Below are 16,771 nucleotides of genomic sequence, written 5' to 3' on the forward strand. Positions count from 1 at the left end.
AGTCTTGGCTACATATGATTGAGTGCTAAGGCTATCACTAGAAGCAAGTAAAAGTTCGTTACTGTGACAAGCTGCAGGTGTTCTTGCAGAGTCCTTGGAATATTTGTGGTTTGGCCCAGTTCAAAAGTTCGGTTCCACCTGGTTTACCTCCTTAATGACCTCCTTTCTCCATTAAAAATTTCTTTGACTTATGTGACTCCAGTTTATTTCACATTTCACACCAGAATAACCAAAAATTAGAAAAATTTTGAGAAATCTTGAAAAAGAATGAAGTTGAAAGGCTTATATTACCTGAAGGACAAGGGACGTCTCCCCTAAAGGACATTTATGCTTAGCCCCCTGAAATAAATGGGAAGACCACTCATTTTCCTATTAGTAACTTGAGGTCAGGCTCATGACTGCATCCTCACCTGCCCCCATCCCCAAGAAATACTTCAGGAAGAACATCTAACCAGGGGGTAAGTGGCTGTCTCTTTGAGGTATGCTATAATTTCATCTAGAACCCTATAATCCTTATAACTCTCCCCCTTAAGCTGACCAATTAGGAAAACTAAATCATCTGTTTAGTCCTTTTGTTCATAAATTCTCTCAATTGTTCTACCTAAACAATAGACTACTTGCTGTAACAACAAAGTTATGGAATTGATATGTTATCCAACTTTCATAGCTAAGGAAATTAATGCACAGCATCATTAAGTTAACTTGCCTTAGGTCACGGAGTTAAGGGGTGGACTCAGGTATCTTACTGTCTAACCAGGATATGAAGAGCTTAAAAAGTGAATAATCATGTTCTAAGTATTAGTTAGTACTGATATACCATCCCACAAACTCTATAAAGTAGATAAGACAAGATCTTTCCTACTGTTTGGAAGAACCCAATGCTCTAAACATTTAAGTGGTATGTCCATGTATTGACACTTGTTGACGATTTACTGGTGGCTATCTCCAAACTTGGAACACAATATAAGAGAACAGAGAAGGTTTAACTAATTTTTACACTGACTATGATTTATAGAAATATTTTTCTTTTTTCTTTTTAGATTATATTACAGTGATTATAAACTGTAGAACTGAGGAACTAAACTCAAACTGAAAGCAGTTTCTCATTGTCATTTTACTGTTGCTGAATGATTTTAGGAAGAAACATTGGTATTTCTCTTCCAAAAAAACAAAAAGGTCACCATTGAGAGAGAGAGAAAAAGCAAGCCACTAAAGCCAAAGAATATTTTTGCAACATAGACTACCAATAAGAGCCTTGTATCCAGAATATATAAAGTATTCCTACAAATGAGTAAGAAAAACTACTCAATGTTAAGTCGGGCTAGAGACTCAAAAAGAACTCATAAAAGGAGATATCCATATGGCCAATAAAAATATGAAAAGTGTTCAGTACCATTCATAATCAGAGAAATGCAAAATAAAACTACACGATACAACTACACACCACCAGAAGGGCTGAAATTTAAGAGTCTTACAAATACAAAATATTGGTAAGGATTGCAGTGCAATCACATGGCTGGTGAAGTGAAAATACAACTGTTCTGAGAAAGTGGCATAATCTAACAAATTTCAATGACCCAGTAATTCCATTTCCATGAATAAATAGTAATTTCATTCCCATGAACTGAATAGGAATATGTGTACAAGAAACAAGTACAAGAATATTCACCAGAGTCAAAGCAATCCTGAGAAAGAAAAATGCAGCTGGAGGAATCAGGCTCCCTGACTTCAGACTATACTACAAAGCTACAGTTGTCAAAACAGTATGGTACTGGCACAGAGACAGAAATACAGATCAATGGAACAGGATAGAAAGCCCAGAAATAAACCCACACACATACGGTCACCTAATTTATGACAAAGGAGGCAAGACTATACAATGGAGAAAAGACAGTCTCTTCAATAAGTGGTGCTTGGAAAACCAAACAGCTACATGTAAAAGAATGAAATTAGAACATTCTCTAACACCATACACAAAAATAAACTCAAAACGGATCAAGGACCTAAATGTAAGGCCGGATACTATAAAACTCCTAGAGGAAAACATAGGCAGAACACTCTCTGACCTAAATCGCAGCAATATCTTTTCTGATCCACCTCCTAGAGTAATGAAAACAAAAACAAAAATAAACAAATGGGACCTAATTAAACTTAAAAGCTTTTACACAGCAAAGGAAACCATAAACAAAAGGGAAGACAACCTACAGAATGGGAGAAAATATTTGCAAATGAAGTGACTGACAAGGGATTAATCTCCAAAATATAGAGACAGCTCATACAGCTCAATATCAATAAAACAAACAACCCAATCAAAAAATGGGCAGAAGACCTAAAGAGACATTTCTCCAAAGAAGACATACAGGTGGCCAAAAAGCACATGAGAAGATGCTCAATATCGCTAATTATTAGAGAAATGCAAATCAAAACTACAATGAGGTATCACCTCACACTGGTTAGAATGGCCATCATCAAAAAGTCTATAAACAGCTACCAAATGTAAAATGGATGGCTAGTGGGAACCTGCTGCATAGCACAAGGAGATCAGTTTGATGCTTTGTGATGACCTAGAGGGATGGAACAGGGAGGTTGGGAGGGAGGCTCAACAGGGAGGGGATGTGGGGATATATGTATATATATAACTGATTTCACTTTGTTGTACACCAGAAACTAACATAACATTATAAAGCATTTATACTCCAATAAAGATGTGAAAAAAAAAACCTACAATCAGAAATGCTGGACAGGGTGTGGAGAAAAGGGAACCCTCCTACAATGTTGGTGGGAATATAAATTGGTACAGCCACTATGGAGAACAGCATGGAGGTTCCTTAAAAAACTAAAAATAGAGGGACTTCCCTGCGGTCCAGTGGTTAATACTCCACGCTTCCACTGCCGGGGGCACTGGTCCAATCCCTGGTCAGCGAACTAGGATTCTGCATGCCGTGCAGTGCAGCCATAAATAAATAAATAATAAATAAATAAATAAAGTGTTCCCATATGATCCAGCAATCCCACTCCTGGGCATCTACCCAGGAAAAAAAATATAATTCAAAAAGATACATGCAGGACTTCCCAGGTGTCCCAGTGGATAAGACTTCACGCTCCCAATGCAGGGGGTGCAGGTTCAATCCCTGGTCAGGAAACTAGATCCTACATATATGCCGCGACTAACAGTTTGCATGCCACAACTAAGGAGCCCACATGCCACAACTAAGGAGCCCGCCTGCCTCAACTAAGACCTGGCGCAATCAAATAAATAAATAAATTTAAGACAAAACAAAAAAAACAGACACGCACCCCAATGTTCACTGCAGCACTATGTACAACAGCCAAGACATGGAAGCAACCTAAATGTCCATTGACAGAGAAATGGATAAAGAAGATGTGGCATATATATATGTAGAGAGAGACAGAGAGAGAATGGAATATTGCTCACCCATAAAAATAAACAATAAAATAATGCTATTTGCAACAACATGGACAGACCTAGAGACTATCATACTAAGTGAAGTCAGACAATGACAAATAACATATGATATCACTTATATGTGGAATCTGAAAAATGATATAAATGAACTTCTTTACAAAACAGAAACAGACTCACAGACGTCGAAAACAAACTTATGGTTACCAAAGGGGAAAGGTGGGGGGGGGAGGGATAAATTAGGAGTTTGGGATTAACATATATGCGCTACTATATATAAAAGAGATAATCAACAAGGACATACTGTTTAGCAAAGGAAACTCTACTCAGTATTCTGTAATAACCTATATGGGAAATGAATCTGAGAAAGAATGGGTATATGTATAACAGAATCACTTTGCTGTACACCTGAAACTAACACAACACTGTAAATCAAATATACTCCAATATAAAGTAAAAATTAAATTAAAAATAAAAAAGAACTTCATTTTAAAAAAAAAGAACATTCATACCAGAGTTCATCATATCCCTAAAGTGGAAGAAACTCAAATGTCCATCAATAGTAGCACAGATAAAGAAAGTATGGTATACCACAGTTTCTATCCAATTGAATACCACAGAGTACTTAAAAGGAATGAACTACACATATTACACAAGATACACAAAAATAACATGGATATATCTTAAAAATATAACACTGAATAAAATAAACTAGACCTAACAGAACAGTGTATTAGTTCATGAACATAAACTTTTAAAAAGGTAAAATTATATTGCTAAATTATAAAATTGAATTATCTCACAAGACCATTACATTTAAATATTTAGTTGTATATACAAAGAACAGAAAAATCTTGGATTTCCCCGGTGGTGCAGTGGTTAAGAATCCGCCTGCCAATGCAGGGGACACGGGTTCGAGCCCTGGTCTGGGAAGATCCCACAAGCCGTGGAGCAACTAAGCCTGTGTGCCACAACTACTGAGCCTGTGCTCTAGAGCCCACGAGCCACAACTACTGAGCCCACGGGCCACAACTGCTGAAGTCCACACGCCTAGAGCCTATGCTCCGCAACAAGAGAAGCCACCGCAATGAGAAGCCCACACACCACAATGAAAAGTAGCCCCCACTCGCTGCAACTAGAAGAAGCCCATGCGCAGCAACAAAGACCCAACGCAGCCATCAATAAATAGATAAATAAAAACCTTCAAGACATATTACTAACAAAAGTAAACTGCAGAACAATATGTTTAATATGATTCTATTTATGTAAAACATAATTTATTTGCATGATATATACCTGAGGCATTGTTCAATAAAACTTACTGCAATAATGGAAATGTTCTATAATCTACTGTTCAATTCAGTAGCCACATGTGGCTGTTGAACACTTAAAATGTAGCTAATACAACTGAGGAACTGAATTTCTAATTTAATTTGAACTACTTTCAATTTAAACAGCCTCATGTGGCTAGTGTCTACAGTTTGGACAGTGTAGTTATAGATAAATATATAATGATTTCCTCTAGAACAGTGTCTCTCAACCTTGGCACCATTGACATTTGGGTCCCAATAATTCTTTATTGTTGGGGTTACACACTGCAGATATTTAGAAGCATCCCTAGCTTTTATCCTCTAGATGCCGATAGTATCCTCTCAGTAATGATAATCAAAATTATCTTCAGACCTTGCCAAATGTTCCCTGTGGGGCAAATAGTGTCCAACTGAAAGAGAACCCTTTTGCATTGTTAGTGGGAACGTAAATTGATACAGCCACTATGGAGAACAGTATGGAGGTTCCTTAAAAAACTAAAAACAGAACTACCATATGACCCAGCAATCCCACTATTGGGCAAATACCCTGAGAAAACCATAATTCAAAATGACACATGTACCCCAATGTTCATTGCAGCACTATTTACAATAGCCAGGACATGGAAACAACCTAAATGTCCAACAGATGAATGGATAAAAAAGATGTGGTATATATATACAATGGAATATTACTCAACCATAAAAAGGAATGAAATTGGGTCATTTGTAGAGATGTGGATGGACCTAGAGTCTACCATACAGAATGAAGTAAGCCAGAAAGAGAAAAACAAATATCGTATATTAATGCATATACGTGGAATCTAGAAAAATGGTACAGATGAACGTATTTGCAGGACAGGAATAGAGATGTAGATGTAGAGAAAGGATATGTGGACACAGGGGGGAAGGGGAGGGTAGGATGAATTGGGAGATTAGATTTGACATAAATACACTACCATGTGTAAAATAGAAAGCTACTGAGAACCTGCTTTATAGCACAGGGAGCTCAGCTCGGTGCTCTGTGCCAACCAAGATGGGTGGGATGGGGGTGGAGGTGGGAGGGAGGTCCAAGTGGGAGGGGATATAGGTATACATATAGCTGATTCACTTCATTGTACAGCAGAAACTAACACAACATTGTAAGGCAATTATACTCCAATAAAATAAAAAAATAAAATAACTGTAAAAAAAAAAAAAGAAAAAGAAAAACAAGTTACTGTGGACCACAGTGTAAGAACCCTGGGAGAGACTTCAGAGTGATCAATAGAATAAGCCAATAAATACTAAAAAAGAAACCAAAAAAAAAGCCCACTGCATTAAAGATAGGAGGAAAATGGGGGGAGGAAACATTGTAACATTTTGCTCTATTTCTGTTTTGCCTAAATTGTTTAGCAGTAATATGTACATACATGTTCTTTATGTAATTAATAATCTAAAAACTAAGGCTATTTTCCCATAGGTAAAAATGGAAAGTACATACCTAAACTCCAAGGTTACTGTAAATACTAAAAACAAAATGGAAACAAATCACCAATTTCCTGGTGCAGTAAAAAAAAAAAAAAAAAAAAAATGAAAGTTAGAAAGTTCACATGATTAGTTATGAAGGGCAGTGGAGAAAGAAGATGGAATCTGGGATCTCACAGGAGTCTGTAGCTAGAGAAGTGATCAGTTATTTTTGCCATTCACAGAGACAGGCAAAACAGAAATAGGAACCACTTAAGGGAAGTATAATGAATCTGGTTTGGGATATATTAACATGGAAGGACTTGTGGGCCCTTTAAGCAGAGCTATAGCTGCTAGCTGGAAAGCGATAAAAGCTAGAATTAAAGATTCAAGAGTTGTTAATACATAAGCAGTATCTGGATATCACGAGCCTTCAGGGGAAAGCAAAAGGGGCATAAAGAAAATCTGGGCCATAACTAAGGATTGACAAGGGCCAGGGGAGAGTCGAGCAGTTGTAGTCAAAGAGATAGAAGAAAAAGCAGAAGACAACTGGTTTGGCTTCCCATGGAAGCCAAGAGAACGTTTTTGTTTTTGTTTTAAAGTGGCTAATGTTTCCTTAGATCTCATCTCTATTAAAAAAAAAAACATATTCAGTAGACTATTGGCACAAGAACAAAAGAGATGAAATAGATTTAATTCAGGAGAGTGGGGTCAGTCTCAAAGTAGCACTCACTGACCATCAAGGGAATAACTCTGGAACTGAGAAACCACTTATCACTGGCCCTATGAATCATCAAAGGAAGGTTCTGCTAAAACAACAACAACAAACCTGAACTCTCATGCACCTCTATCATTCTTGCCTCCTTACTCAGGGGCTTTTGCCAAGCACCAGGCCTCAGACCTGTACTCAGAGGAGAGGAGCAGGCTACACTCTCACTAGCAAGCACTTTCTGAAAGGTCTGCAGCAGACCCTGATCTCTGACCAGGCTAAGGTAGATCCCATTTGGACTGTGATACACAATATCTACATAATTAATCAGAAATGCTCTTCTTTGGGCTCCTGGCTTTTCATTCTTGATTCTACTTCTAAAGACCAAGTTTCTATAAATAAGTCTGATGGATTAATTTGAGTTATTGGTCAATGGAGAATGGAATACAATGTATTCTCATGGAAAAGCTCTAAATCCGATGTATATCTATGAAAACACACTTTCTCATTTTATCATCACTTGAGGAAACCCTAACTCAAAATCTGAGTTCTGGAACTGTAGCAGGTCTGGCAAGTTCTGAAACCACAGGCAAAAATTAGTGTGCACCTTTTTAGGGAGAAAGTTCTCAATTTCATAATATTTGCAAGAGGGTCTGTCACCCCAAAAGTTAATAGTCACTATAACTGTATTTTTTTTCCACCTTAGGCCCTATTTATGATGATTCACTGCATAATTTGTGACATCCATTCCAGACTATGTGCGAGGTCCAGGTAGATATGTCCACTAGGAAGCTGGACATAAGGGTCTAGAACAGAATTCAAGAGAAAGATTTGAGAGCAGTTTAATAAATCATAAGCACATAAACGACTGTTACAGCACTGAGAGTAAATAAGATCCCTTCTCCTACAGAATAGTATTGCGAAAAGGAAACATGGACTGGGGAACATACACAGGAGAAATGTGGCCCAATGAAGAGAAGCGAGCAAGAGAGGCTGGGAGAGAAAGAAAAATCAAGAATCATGAAGCTATTTTTCCTTCACTTAAAAAAAGTCAAAAGTGTCTACTGAGTTTGGCCACTAGGAGGACCCTGAATACTTCAACAGACAATTTCAGGGAATTAGTTGTGGTAGATTTACTATGCCAAAAAATAAACAATGGGAGGTGAAAAGACAGTATAGTATATAGTTTTAAGTAGCTTGCCAATGAATCAAGAAGACAGACAAGAGGACATCTGTGATCCCATCAGAGGTTTTGGTTATGACTTCAGCGAGGCTCAGTAGCTGCAAATTCATGAAGCAAGGGAAAGAAAGAGGCTGACTTTTCAGAGAAGAGAGTATTGTCAGGGACAAGGGACCACCTGGGGGTTTGCTGATCCCCTATATTATAAAAGCACTTTCAGAAACACACCGAAAAGTTACTTTAAAACACGAAGCTTCGGGTTTGCCAAATACCCGTGGCCTTTTCCTTCCACTTATTCTCTTAACCCCCAAACACTTCACACACAAAAAAATTTCCCCGAGCTTAGAGGAATAAAAAAATCTTCACAAAAGTTTAAAAAACCTCTTCAAAGTGGCCTCAGCCTCGTCAATGATGTCTCATACAGCGCTGGGCACTCCCCAGACCTCCCTCAGGGCACGTACTCCACGCCACCTGCACTGTGAGCGCCCCCTCACAGGGACACTGCCCCACAGGCCCACTCAGGACCAACCTGGCCCTGAGAGCCTGCTCCGACAGGACGGGCCTGAACAGACGGGCGGGTCAGAAGTCCTAAATCAGAGTGGCTACACAGCCTGCCTTACCCTCGAGGTCCGCAGAACCAGCTCGCACCGCCTCACCTCTGGGATCACGCGCCACACGCCCAAAGCCTCTCGGGAAACCCCTAGCCCCGCCCTTCCTGCAGACTGCCACAACAAGCCCCACCCCTTCCCAAGGCTGCTCACAGGCCCCTCCCCATCCAGGTACTTAGCCTCATCCGGGTACTTATTTCCCTCTGGGTGGCCGCGCTTTATCGACTCTTGAGGGAGGGCTGCAGGTAGTCAAGCGCCGTTTTGGGCGCTGGCGATAGAGAAGTGGGAAGACAAATCTCCTTCCCTTAGGGGGTTCCTATTCGAGTTGGGTTAAAACCTAATACACAAATAAGTTTGTCATTTAACGGTGGCGGTGTGTGCTATGAAGAAAGCAGAGCGGGGTAGGGAAACGACGCAGATCTTCACGGAAGTCTTGAAAGCCCTCTCTGATGAGATGCCTGAGAAGGTGGGACTTGGTCAGTCGAAAGGGAATGAGAACAGAAACTCTCCTGCGGGAAGAACATTCCAGGCAGAGGGACCAGCAAGCACAAAGGCCTGAGGAGGCCAGTGTGCTGGAGCGCAGGAATAGGGGAGGGAGGGTGGTGGGAACAGAAGGTGCTCTCCGTCTTCGCCAGCCGCTCGCCCTCCGTGAGGGTGAGGGCGCGGGGGTCCCCCTACCTGGAAGGATTGGACGTGCCTACAGGCCGCTCAGCGTGACTCGAAGCCAGGCGACTGCCCCTACGAGCCCCAGTCACCTCTGCATAACCAGCGGTCAGGGTGAGGAGGCGTCCATGGTGGACCCAGAAACAGGCAGGCAGCTTTCTCGCCCATGTAAAATAATGATGTTTAGGGTGGGAAGATAATATACAGGATGCCCAATTAAATTTGAAGTCCGGATACGCAACTAATAATTTTTTAATACCTCTCATGCAAAATTATTCGTTGTTTTTCTGAAATTAAAGTTTAACTGGGTGCCCTGTATTTTTGTTTGTTAAATCTGGCAATCCTAATGTTGGAGTTCAGATGCTAGGTTTGGAAACTTAAGCACGGTGCTATGCCAAGCCATATTAGAACCTGAGACAGAAGAAATCGCGTGCCCCTCATATACATGTTTTTGTGTAGTTTTGTTAGTGTTCCCAACGTAGTAAATTAGTTGAAAATATTGCAAAATTGAAAAGATTGGTATATTAAAATTCACATTATTTTTAAGTATTTTATTTATACCAAAAATAAAAATTACTATGTTCTATTTTCCTGGTTTTAGTGGAGGCAGACTCGTCAGTAAAAATTTCAAAATTTACCTCTCTTGACCAAATGCAATCTTAAGTCATCTTAAATTAGCTTCAGTTTACTGAAACTTTTTTTTTAGAAACATATATCTTTTAATGCTTTTCTCTTTTTTCAATTTATTTAATTTTTTTTTTTTTTTTTTTTTTTGTGGCTGCATTGGGTCTTTGAAGCTGTGTGCGCGCTTTCTCCAGTTGGGGAGAGCAGGGGACCACTCCTCCCTGCGGTGCGTGGGCCTCCCACCGCGGTGGCCTCTCTTTTTGCGGAGCACGGGCTCCAGAGCGCAGGCTCAGCAGCTGTGGCGCACAGGCTCAGTCGCTCCGCGGCATGTGGGATCCCCCCGGAACGAGGCTCGAACCCACGTCCCCTGCACTGGCAGGCGGACTCCCAACCACTGCGCCTCCAGGGAAGCCCTGAAACTTCTTTTGTAGGATGCCACTGTGACTGGTATTTAGAACAAAATTCCCTAGACCACTTCCAAGTTTGTATAAGATTGCGCTAAGAAAAATTTGTGAATCAGTTTTAGAGGATCCAAACACAATGCTGATTTGATATTACAAATCATTAAAACTACTTCTGGTGAAATGTCCATAGTATTTAAATTATCAGACTATTTAACAGGCTGCTTTTTGTAAATCAGATGTATTCATAGAAAGTAACTTTTCTCCAGGTAAAAATTCAGAATATCTGAAGACACTTCACTTGGTAAGTCCACATCTAGGATATCTATAATCTCTTTAATTTCTATTTGATAAACACTTTTTAATAATAATTGATAGACTCATTCAATAATTTTTACATTCCTAATTTCTTTTCATTTTCAAATTCAGGAAGTATATTCATACCTCTTGCTAAAGTTTAACATTAATCAAACATACTTTCAGTTACTTGCTCTCATTTGTTATAAGCAAAGGGATAGGACTTCTATTAAGCATGCAGCTTTGTATATAGTCGTGATTTTTTAAAAACTTTTTTAGTTCAAAATATCATCCCCAACATATAAGTTGCATAAAAATTTGTAATCTATTTGCACAATGATGCTTTATGTTTCAGCATGTTGTATTTTGTCATTTGATGTTATACCTTTTAACATTTGACAAACATCTTTAATTTGTGTGAAGTGCCTTGATTGCATTTGATCTTGATGCCCCTCAGGATTAGCATTTGTATTTTAATGTAGTTTTTAGAACAGTCATAATATTCTAACTGCTCAATGAATTTTATATACATCTATCTATATCTATCAGGATATCTATATCTTCTGTACAGTACTGAAAAGGTTATATTTGAAGTCACTGAAAGCAGTCTTTTTGCACATTAAATTATGAACTGAGCAAGGCACAAATTTGGCATAATCATTTTGGGGGGAAATAGTGGCTTGTATACCCTATATACACACCTGCAATATATGTTCCATTAACATAACTCTGGCCTCAAAGATATTTTATTAAAAGTTTCATTTCATAAGATAGCTCATATCCCTTAATCTCTTCATCTCTTCAGTAAAATCAAAATTTCTTCTGTTATATTTTTATTAATATTTATTTATTTGGCTGCGTCGGGTCTTAATTGTGGCACGCAGGATCATCGTTGTGGCATGTGGCATCTTTCGTTGCGATATACGGGCTTCTCTCTAGTTGTGGCGCACGGGCTCCAGAGCACGTGCGGGCTTAGTAGTTGCAGCACACAGGCTTTCTAGTTGTGGTGCATGGGCTCTAGAGTGTGCGGGCTTGGTTGCCCTGGGGCATGTGGGATCTTAGTTCCCCGACCAGGGATCAAACCTGCATCCCCTGCATTGGAAGTCAGATTCCTAACCACTGGACCACCAGGGAAGTCCCTGTTATGATATTCTTAATGCAGACATACTGAAAAATCTGACACACTTGTTCATGATGGGCTACATCTGATATACAAAAAGTAAGGGAAAGTATTTTGCCTCTTTTATTCCCAATAATGTTGCAGATCTAATATGATTTCCTAGCAGCATTATGTACCTCCCCGAAATTCATACGTTCAAGTCCTGACACCTAGTACCTTGAAATGCAACTGTATATGGAATTAGGGCCTTAAAGAGGTAATTAAGATAAGATGAGGTCATATGGGTGGGCCCTAATCCAATATAACTGGTGTCCTTATAAGAGGAGATTTGGACACAGACACATCGAGGGGTGACCATGCGAAGACACAGTGAGAAAGTGACTATCTGCAAGCCAAGGAGAAAAGCCTCAGAAGAAACCAAACTTCCTGACACCTTCATCTTGGACTTCTAGCCTCCAGAACTGTGAGAAAATAAATTTGTTTTAAACAACCCAGTCTGTGATATTTTGTTTTGACAGCCCTAGCAAACTAACACACATTGTAAATTTGTTTTGAATTTTATTAGACAAATAAGGCACAGATTCCTTTTTACGATAGCTACATCAACATCATAATGACTTAAACTAAGATACATACGTAGTTTTTGTTTTCCAACTTTTAAACTCAACTTATCCTGGATATTAAAAGTGTCCAAAGTATAACTGACACAAGTTGGGAGGTAAAAAGGCATGTGAAAGCTAATTTTATATGTTAACTTGGCTAGACTATGGTGACCAGTTGTTTGGTCAAACACTAGTCTAGATCTTCAGCTCACATACTAAAATGTCAGAGATGTTACCTTAGGCTTACAGAACAAAAAAGACGTTTGTGTTACCAGGCAAAGAAGAAAGGACTATAGCTATCAAAAAGTGACAAAGGGAGGGGAAAGATGTAATGTAGGATAGTGAATAAGGCTAGATGATCATCTCTCAAATTTCTAAAGTGGAAAAATCAAGAGACAGCACTTTGTAAATATATGCTTTAGAGTCAGAACAATTAAAGACAATTGAAAAAGTTCCTCTAAGAAGGGGGACCAGAGGAGGAGAGAGTAGGGTGGGAAAGCATTATTCATGGTAAGCTCTTCTGTTGCTTACTTATTAAGCCATGTGCATGTATTTCAAACTGGGATAGCAGAGGAAAAAAATTTCTATTTATACTTCAAGACCCAGATCTAATGTGGTGCCAACTCCCTCGTTAAATGAGACCTCACTCTCCTATGCTACTCAAGCATTAGGTTCTCTGTTATCAAACCTCTCAAACTTTACACATCTATTTATGAATCTGTTCCATTACCCAAAATTATTTAAAGGTAAAGGCAGTATTTATCTTTGCTACCACATCAAATCTTTAATAACTGTTGAATGAATAAAAATATAAATTACTTTTTTTAGGTCAAAGGCTTTGGGAAGCTGCCAGATCAGGGTCTGATTTCCAAGCCTTTCACTAACCAGCAATGAGACCTCATGTGACCTCAGATACATTATCTAACCTTTCTGACCTTCAGCTTCTTCTGTATCTGTTCTAAAGAGTTGTGAGTTTGAAATAACAGACTGCAACATTCCTAGCGCACTACCTCACGCACACTGAAATGTTCAACTCTTTGGTGCCATAGTGAACATGTTAATACTTAGCTAAGTAGGTTAATAAAGATTACTGAAAACAATGCCATATCTCTAAGGTTATCTTCTGTTTGTTTCCAGGACCATACAGGGGTTGACAGGAAGGCAACAACACTTAACAGATTCCTTAATAGCTGATTCCATGCTTAATGCAGGAAATGTTTAAGATGAATGTGGAACATCTTATTATACCAGGTAACAAAGGAAGATATCAAAGGCAAATGATATCTGTATTTCATTTCACATGAATATTAATGTCAAAAACTCAAATGAATAAGAGAGTTCTACTCCTAGCTAAGATGGAATAGCTTGTGGTAGATCAACTTTCATGTCAAAAACCACCATGAAAGCTGGATAAATCTCTTAAAAATCTGAAGACATCAACAGACTGCTGAAGCAAAAATGGCTTAAGCATCAAGATCCTGGGGAAGGATCCAGATAAAGGACCCAAGCAATGGGCAACTGCTAAGAGACAGAGAAACCAGCAGAGGTCTTGGTGGTCTCAAAGGGCACTGTAAGACAAAAATAAGACTAATTTTTTTAGCATATTGAATACGAGGGAGGGGTCTGGAACTTAGTAAACCACTCAGACTGTTTACCCATTAGGACATTTTCTGAAATCTGAAGCCATGCACAATGGAAGATTAAGAAGCTAAGCAGAAAACATCTGGGAAAAAAATGGATTTGGGGGGCAATGTCTAGATACTGAGGATACAAGGATTAGAAGTGTAGAACTGCCAGTGAGACAGATCCAGGGAACACTCTAGGCTGTCAACTAAAAAATCCCTGGTGGACTATATCCTGTAAGGGGGTATTGGGGCCCAGGGTAGGCCACCCCAAAATGTACCTCAATGGCATATTATTTTGAATCAAAGTTACTTAAGAAATAGACATCACAAGGGGGACACTCTGACCCTCCTTTCTGTCTCCCTGAAAGCAGGAAATAGATCTCTTGTTTGAAAGTTGCCCTCCTTGCATCTGGAGGTAGAAGGACACCCTTATCACCAGAGTTAAGTGATATCATTATCATTCAGACTGAGGAGCCTGCATAAATCTTGTTACTTATTTAATTTACCACCCTAAGTCCAAATTCTGTTTTGATTTTTTATTAATTGAGCACCCAAAACCTAAGTTTCTTTGTCCTGCCAATGCTTCACAACTTTATTGTTTCTTTGTCTAAAAGGTATAAAAGCTGCCTGCTTTGGCCACTTCTTAGATCCCATTTCTATGAGACCTCTGTATGCATGATTTAAAATGTTTTTTTCTCCTGTTAATCTGTCTTATATCAATTTTATTATTATACCAGCCACAAGAACTCAAGAGGAGAAGAAGGGGAAATTTTCTCCTCCCTGACAGGGGATAACAAGGGTAACCCAGAGGTAGTGTCTGAAGAAAACTGCAACCCAGCCTTAATTAAGTCAGCCCAGGCCCTGACTGGATTAAGGTGATCAGTCCTCACTCTGCCTAGTAGGAGAGTGGTGTAGGAGGTTATCACCATCCAGAGCCTCTATAATTTGTCATACACAGTGCCCAGCATTCAATCAAAAATTATCAGGCATACCAACAGAATGGACCAAATGACCAGAAACCACAGGAAAAAAAGACAATAGAAAGAGATACATAGAAAATCTAAATCATGGAGTTCAGACAAGAACTTTAAAATAACTGATTTATTAGTTAAAGAAAAACATGGAGAAAACAAAAGGTAAATTCCCCAGAGAATTAGAATCTATTAAAAAAACTGAAAAGACATTCTAGAACTGAAAAATAGATGAATGAATTAGAAGACAGATTAATAGAAAATATCTAGTCTGAAGTGCAAGGGGGAAAAAGAATGGAAGATACAGAAAAGGAGACATAATGAAACACAATGAAAATCCAGATTACTGGGACCCCAGAAAGAGAGGAGAGACAGAAAATGAGACAGAAACAATATTTGAATAATGTCTGAGAAACTTTCAAAACTGATCAAAGACATCAACCCACAAATTCCAGAAGCTCTGTAAATGCCAGGGCAGAAAATAAAAAGAGAAACTCACACTAGGTACATCATAGTAAAACTACTGAAAACCAAAACAAAGAAAAATTTTAAAATTCAGATAGTAGGGAGGGGATGGGGGAAATTACTTTCAAAAGAGCAACAAAATGACAAGATCGCTGAATTTTCAACAGAAATAGTATAGACAGAAAAGAATGGAATTACATCTTTAAAGTGGTTTAAAAAAACTCCTAGATATATTTAATAGAAATGAATTAGTATATAAGAAGACAGTTGTAAAAATTACCCCAAAACATAGCATAGATATTAAAAATATGAAAGACAGTTTAAGAGATAAGAATAGTACAATATACTCTAATTTACATTTAACCAGAGTTCCAGAAGGAATGCAGAAAACATTGAAAGAGAAAAGGATTGAATAATTATCCCAAACTGATTAAAGATACTACTGCACAGATTCAAAAAGCCCAAAGAATCTCAAACAGGACCAAAAACAAACAAACCCATCTAGCTTGCCAGTAATTTTTGTTGTTTCTCAGCTCTAAACTCATTTTTCTATACTCTGCTGTTATACTGGAGTTGCAACTCTCTATATTTCTCAGATTCCCTTACTAGCTGGCTTCCTGTTAGGTTCTGATGGTGGAAGGCACTAGAGGGAGATTGCATGGCAGAAGATAGGTAACAGTTGCCCTAGAGCCAGTGATTTTTTGCATGAGAGTTTTATACATTAAGCCACTGATATTTCAGGATTATTTTATTACTCTAGCATTAGCCTAGCCTAGCCTAATAAAATATGTAAAAAGAATCTTTTTAAGTAGACCCTTGCACCTCATATACAAAAATAAAACCTAGGTATATTAAAGATACAAATGTAAAAGATATGACTATAATGATTTTAGAAAAGAATATAAGAGGGCTTCCCTGGTGGCGCAGTGGTTGAGAGTCCGCCTGCCGATGCAGGGGACACGGGTTCATGCCCCAGTCCAGGAAGATCCCACATGCCGTGGAGCGGCTAGGTCTATGAGCCATGGCTGCTGAGCCTGCGCGTCTGGAGCCTGTGCTCCGCAACGGGAGAGGCCACAACAGTGAGAGGCCCGCGTACCGCGAAAAAAAAAAAGAATATAAGAAATATCTTCATAATCTTGGGATACAGAAGAATTTCTTAAGACATAAAAACCATAAATCAAAAAGAAAAAGCTTGATAAATTTGACATAGAAATTAAGAACTTTTGTTCATCAAAAGACAGAACTAGGAGTGAAAAGACAAACTAGAAAAAAGATATTTGCAAAACATGTAACCAACAAAGAGCCTGTGTCCCTAATATATTAAAAATT

Source organism: Phocoena phocoena, chromosome 3 (genome assembly GCF_963924675.1).
Source record: "Phocoena phocoena chromosome 3, mPhoPho1.1, whole genome shotgun sequence".
NCBI lineage: Eukaryota > Metazoa > Chordata > Mammalia > Artiodactyla > Phocoenidae > Phocoena > Phocoena phocoena.